A 6223-nucleotide genomic window follows, 5' to 3' on the forward strand; every position below is an offset into this window, starting at 1 on the left:
GCACAGCCTGCAGCCCTCCGTCCCCTCCTTCGTGCACAGACAATCTCTCCTCGCTCGCTCCTCTGCCGAGCTCCAGCACTCAAACCTTCTCGGCCGGCCCCCTCTGGGGAAAAAGCCCCAGCCCTCTTTCTCCCCCCCCCTCCTGTGCTCCTTTTCCCCCTCTCTGGCTCAGCCCCCACCCCCTGGAAGCCAGACCTTGGCCTCCCTGCCTGCACTCCTGCTCCGTCCTGCCCAATCCAGCCAGGGGTGCCTTTCTGTGCCAAGGCCTGGGCAGGAGCAAACAGGCAAGAGGTGCCCATTTAAAGGTCCCAGGAATGGAGGCCAAGAGGCTGGTCTCCTACTTAACCCTTTCCTGCCTGGGGTCTAAAAGTCATATCCTGCATGAGTCCTGCAGCTCTTGGGGGGGGGAGGTTTTAAAAATAGCTCCAGCAAACCAAGGTTACACTTTTGCGCTGGGGGGAGTCTGGAACACCGATCCCCTCCTGAAGCATTACCCATCACCACCAGGGTGGGGTCCAAAGGCTTCCCCAACCTGGGATCCTGTAGCTGCAATCCATCCTCCCCAGCCTGGCTGCAGATGATGGGATTGGTAATGAAATTCCAGAGGGGGAAAGACAAGGCAAGGACCACTCTAGTTGTGTATCGACCCACCCAACTTTCTTTGGGCAAGACTTGGGGCGAGACTGGCTTCCCAGACAAGCTGGTTGAGGAATGCAAACGAGATGGGAATTTCCTTTAAAAAGTCACCCGCTGCCGCCGCGGTGCACTGCCTTGCAGCCAAACGCCACAGCCAACTGGCGAATGTCACGTGTTACACAAAGGCTACCTGCCTGTGACCTTGAATGTCCGTCCTCCCCCACAGACAAAGTACTTGCAAACTGGAATGTCACCTTCCATTAAAGGAACTTTAATGAGGGACATCCTGTTACCAGTCTTACATAACCACTGAGAAAAAGGCCAGGACAGCTTCAGTGGCTCAAGGAAGTGTAAACCATGAAAAACTATCGCTCGTGTTTCTTCTTTCACTAGCCACGGGGAAAATGGGTTTGCCAAAAGAGTGGTGACCTGCGTGTTGTCAGAATGCACCCCGGTGCAGCTGCACACACACAATCTACATTGAATTTCACATTATTTCTTCTTTCACCATGTTGGTGCTGAGTTTGCTGCTCACCTTTTCACCTTCCACATTCGGAGCAGGAGGAATTTTTAAAAAATCTTCCCCCCCCCTTGAGATCTTATTATTAAAAGAAGGAAGTACAAATGGGAGTAAGAAAAAGATAAAACAGAAGAATCGCTGCTACATACAAATTAGAAACGTGGTGGAAAGACTTTCCAGTCACACGTCCTCCCTTCTGTTTGGGTCCCCGACTGCTAACTGCAGTTTAGACATCTCTGCTCTACGTTAAACAGTAAAGATGGCTATTGGTTTCTGCTTACATCCTGCAAGCCATACTCCATGCGCAACAGCAAGGTTTTCCTGCGCACAGACAGAGGAGGCAGGTGACTGATCTGTAAAACACACATCCTTAGTTAAAAAGCCACTCCCGTGTGTTAACACACCCACTTTGACTCTGCACTGCCAGCTTCTAACAGAGCATAGGCAAACCATTCCTTGCAAGGGTAACTCATTTGCACATTGATGCTCTGACCTGGTCCTATTCTTAAAAGGGTCGCTGCAAGTAAGACTTCCTTCTCCTTGAGAAAAAGTACAGGAAGCCCTGTATTAGGGCTGCAGGAGGCAGCAGAAGGGGTGGGGCGGGCTTGAGATGGCGGGAGCAGCGTGAAATTTATCTATCTATCTATCTATCTATCTATCTATCTATCTATCTATCTATCTATCTATCAATCATATTTTTATTACCGCCCATCTCCCCCACTCGGGGGACCCCGGGTGGTTCACAATAAAACAATTTAAAGTTCAATAAAATCATAATAATATCGATAATCAACAAATGTAAATATAAAATATAATGAAGTAACGGCAGATCTAATTCCACCCAAAGGGGACGAGACTGGTTCCGGCACAGCTAGGGAGCCAGCCAGCCCCAGGAGTGGCTCTTCCTCTCCCACTCCAAGCATGGTGACAAAACCAGGTCTCCAGCCGTTTCCTGAAGTCCAGGAGGGAGGGGGCTAACCTGGGAAATGCTGGGATTTCGATTGAAGTGCAAAGACAGATGCGCAGAACCATTTTGCTTGGGCCGGTAAATGCCGGTTGGTGTCCGGAGGAGTGATCAGGAGGTAAACAGGGAAGAGAGTTGGGGGGTGGGGCTCTCCCCCACCCACCCAGGCCACGAGGATGTCTGAGGGGGGCTTCTTCTGCTTGAGGTGGTGCCCTTAGGGACCCCCCACCCACCGCTGTGATGGGGCCCTGATCAGCTGGCTGGAGAGCGCCCCCCCTCCCCACCAAGCTAAGTTTAGAACAGAGACATTCCTGGAGCCTAAATCAAGGGAGGGACGGGGCAGCCGGCATTTTTCGGCTGGCTGGGAGCGGCTTGCAAGGCTCTCGGCCTCCCCTTTCACCCTCCTGCCCCCACGAATGTCGCCGGCCATTTTCGGGGCCTGGGCTAGAGATCTGCCCCATGTCCCTCTCCAGCAGGGGCCCTCCAGCCTGCCTAGCAGCCAGCTGCCCCCGCCAGCAGCAAAGGCCAGATGGCAATTGTTTCCTAGCTGGCTTTCTCAGGGAAGAGATGTTGGCTTGATCAGGAACAAAGTTAATAGCAGCAGCGTCCACAGGACGGGGTCAAAAAAGTCAAGATGGCAGCCACAACGGTGTGACCAAAGCACCGCTTGTTTCTTATGGGCATCGCAGGCTTTGGTCACACCGTTGTGGCTGCCATCTTGACTTTTTTGACCTGCCAGGTCAATAGGGATCCCCCTCCTTACACATCTGATCACCGGAGCAGATCCAGTTGGGAGCAAGGTCTGAGCAGATCTAGCTGCACCCGTCAGCCAACTTGAGGCAGGAAGGCATAGGGATGAGGGGGGGATTGGCACTGGAGAGACCAGCTTCACCCCCCAGCTCAGCCACAGAAGAACTCTTGGGAACTCTCAGCCAACCTACCTCACGGGGTTGTTGTTGTGGGGAGAAACAGGAGGAGGACACGCCACGTGCCCGGCCTCGAGCTCCTGAGCAAAAGGCGGAAGGTAAAGCTAAGCAACGTGTTGAGGATAAGCTGGCATGACCAGTTTCACACATGGTTTCTTGGGTTTTGATTTACTATGGGCACGCAGCCCCAGCGTCTGGAACATGAACTCGGGGGCTTAGCTGGTTGTCAGATCCCGGTTAAATCAGGGAACCCACCACATCTGCAGGCCGGGATCATGTTGCTGACATTCAGTGGCAGAATGTGGGGCTGTTTGGGGAGTGGGGGTTAAGGATGAGGGGGAAGGGAGCAGTTGGCTTCCCAGGAGTCTCCCCATTCCCCCGCACTCAGTTCTGAAAAAAAGGCCAACAATGTGCCCCAATGTTCTCGTTGAGTCAACGGGCAGCCACCTTTGGTCTCCGGAAGACCAGGCAGCCAAGACGCATCTCCCAGCAAGCAAAGGTTGCCCATCCCTTGCTTAGTTTGTTGGGTGAATCAGCTTAAGGGAGCAAGACAGACCCTTCCCCAGCCTGGTTCTCTCTGGGGTCACGCTTCTTGCTCGCCAGTCATCCCTCCTTGGAGAAGCTTCAGGAGAATATCCCAGGGAGCAAGTTGAATGCCAAGAGCAGCAGAGACATTCCTGGGTGGACGGCCCAAAGCTGGCACTGGGCATTGGTCAGAAGCTGAACTGATTTGCTGTGGCAGCACAAGAGTGAAGAACCAGCCATAATTATATACAGATAGTCCTTGCTTAATGACCACAACTGGGACTGGAATTTTGGTCACTAAGCGATGTGGTCATTAAGTGAATCCAGACTGATTTACCTTTTTGCAATGGTTGTTAAGCAGATCACATGGTTGTTAAGTGAGCCACATGGTCGTTAAGTGAATCACACAGTTCCCCATTGATTTTGCTTGCTGGAAGCCAGCTGGGAATGGAGATCACATGACCACGGGGACGCTGTCATGGTTGTAAGTGTGCAGACTGGCCACAAGTCATTTTCTAGCACCGTTGTAAGTCCGAACCATCGCTAACCAAATGGTCATTAATCAAGGACTACCTGCACAGAGAAAGTAGAGAGAAAATAAAACAGGATGAAAGAAAAAAAAAAGATGCTACATTTGAATTAAAAAAAAAAGAGTAAAAAGGAAAAGTAAATTACTTTTTGGTAATACCTCCTTCCCTTCCCTTCCATGTATCTTCAACCACAGACCACAGTTTAGATATATGAGCTTTGCATCAAACTTTAGTAATTATTGTTAGTTTCTATTGCAGTCCTCAAAAACCTATTCTAGACGTTTAAATCTGCCTTTTAAATTCCGCGTGTCAGAAACCTCCACAAAGTGGTTTTTAATTTTCTAAGCATCTCCTGCTGCTTTGTTTCAGATATGCTAAGCGAAGGCAAGCGTTGAACGCTTAGTGATGCTTTGCTAGGTTAGGTATCTTTTAGAATAGCCAAACAGGTTAGACATTTGAGGAGAAGCATTTGCCGGTCGCAGCAGAAAAATCAGGAGTCTGGGAGCACCTTTTCCGACGAACCCATTTCATTAAAAGGCAGAAACAGTTCATAAAAGTTTCTAATAAAATGGGTTCTTCGGAAAAGGTGCTCCCAGACTCCTGATTTTAAGAGATTAAGCCTCCCTGCCCCATTTCTATCCCACCCCGGATGTCCAACATACTGCTGGAATTTCTTATCTGCAAACAGGACTTGTTACCTACAGACGTTAAGCCCTTTTGTCTTCGTTTTTTTCTTTCTAAGAACCGCCCCCCCTTAGAATTCTCTATTAAGCAGATAAACTGGCGTGGCAAGCAGCGACCCCTGGTGTCAATTCTGGGAATAGCAGGCAACCCTCGAATTCTATTCAAAGCAACACCGCCGTTGGGCCAAGTTAGGGAACAGTTGCAGATTTTCAAGTTTCTCAGAACTCTTCATCAAGCAAGGGAATTAAGGGCGGGGGGCGGCGTAATAGCAGGGGGTTGAGGGACAGTGGAAGAGATTGATCTCAGAGCCAGGGCAGTATTTAAGATGGGTGGACCTCAACTTCCAGAATTCCGTAGTCAGCTTTGCTGGCTGGAGAATTCTGGGAGTTGAAGTCCACCCATCTTAAACTTGCCAAGGTTGAGAAACACTGCTTTAAAGGGAGGAAAAACCACCAGGTGTGCACACTGGTTCTTATCTGGCAGAAAGTACAACTGCACAGTAGGCCCTCCTAAAACTTAATGAGGACAACCAGTATGGATCGCAAGTCCCACATGATGAAAATGGGAATTGCATTTGCTAGCATAAAAACTGAGGCTGTGCTACAGTGGTTCCAAAACAAAGAAAATCCTCAAAATTCATCCCCAAGGCAAAAAAAAAAGAGGAGGAAAATCTAAGGTCCAGCCAGGGGTGATGAGGCATGGTGTCCTCATTGCCCTGGTCCCTGCTGCCCACTCCTGGTCCAACCAAGAGGCATGGCATAGCCAGCCAGAGAACTGAGTGTGCATGTGTGCGCATACACGCATGCATGCACATTTTTTAATCAGTCCTGACTCCTGGTGACTGCCTGGACAAGTCCCTGCAGTTTTCTTGGCAAGATTTTGGAAGTGGTTTGCCATTGCCTGCTTCCTGGGGCTGAGAGAGACTGGCCGGCCCAAGGTCACCCAGCTGGCTTTGTGGCCAAGGCACAACTAGAACTCAGGGTCTCCCGGTTTCTAGCCTGGCACCTTAACCATTACACCAAACTGGCTCGGAGGGAACAGAATCAAACTGGGGCAGGACCTCTTGAGGAGGGAGTTCACTTATTACTCACCTATCAGCCTTGCTTTGCCTATGCATATTCAGGAGGACCACAACGTTTGAGCATCTGAATGGGGCAGTCCCAGATTACACTAGTTTAAAGTTTAACTGTTGTAAATAATATATTGTAAGGGGGTAACGGGGGTATCACACAAATTCAGGCATTATTAGAGCAGTGTTTCTCCACCTGGGCAGCTTGAAGATGGGTGGACTTCAACTCCCAGAATTCCCCAGCCAGCCATGTTGAAGTCCACCCACCTTCAAGCTGCCCAGGTGGAGAAACGCTGCATTAGAGGGTCACCGTTCCACAAAATTAATGCTTTCAGGCTCCAGTTAAGGGTTTCCTGAAAGCTCTGGGTT

Source organism: Candoia aspera, chromosome 10 (assembly GCF_035149785.1).
Source record: "Candoia aspera isolate rCanAsp1 chromosome 10, rCanAsp1.hap2, whole genome shotgun sequence".
NCBI classification, from domain to species: Eukaryota; Metazoa; Chordata; class Lepidosauria; order Squamata; family Boidae; genus Candoia; species Candoia aspera.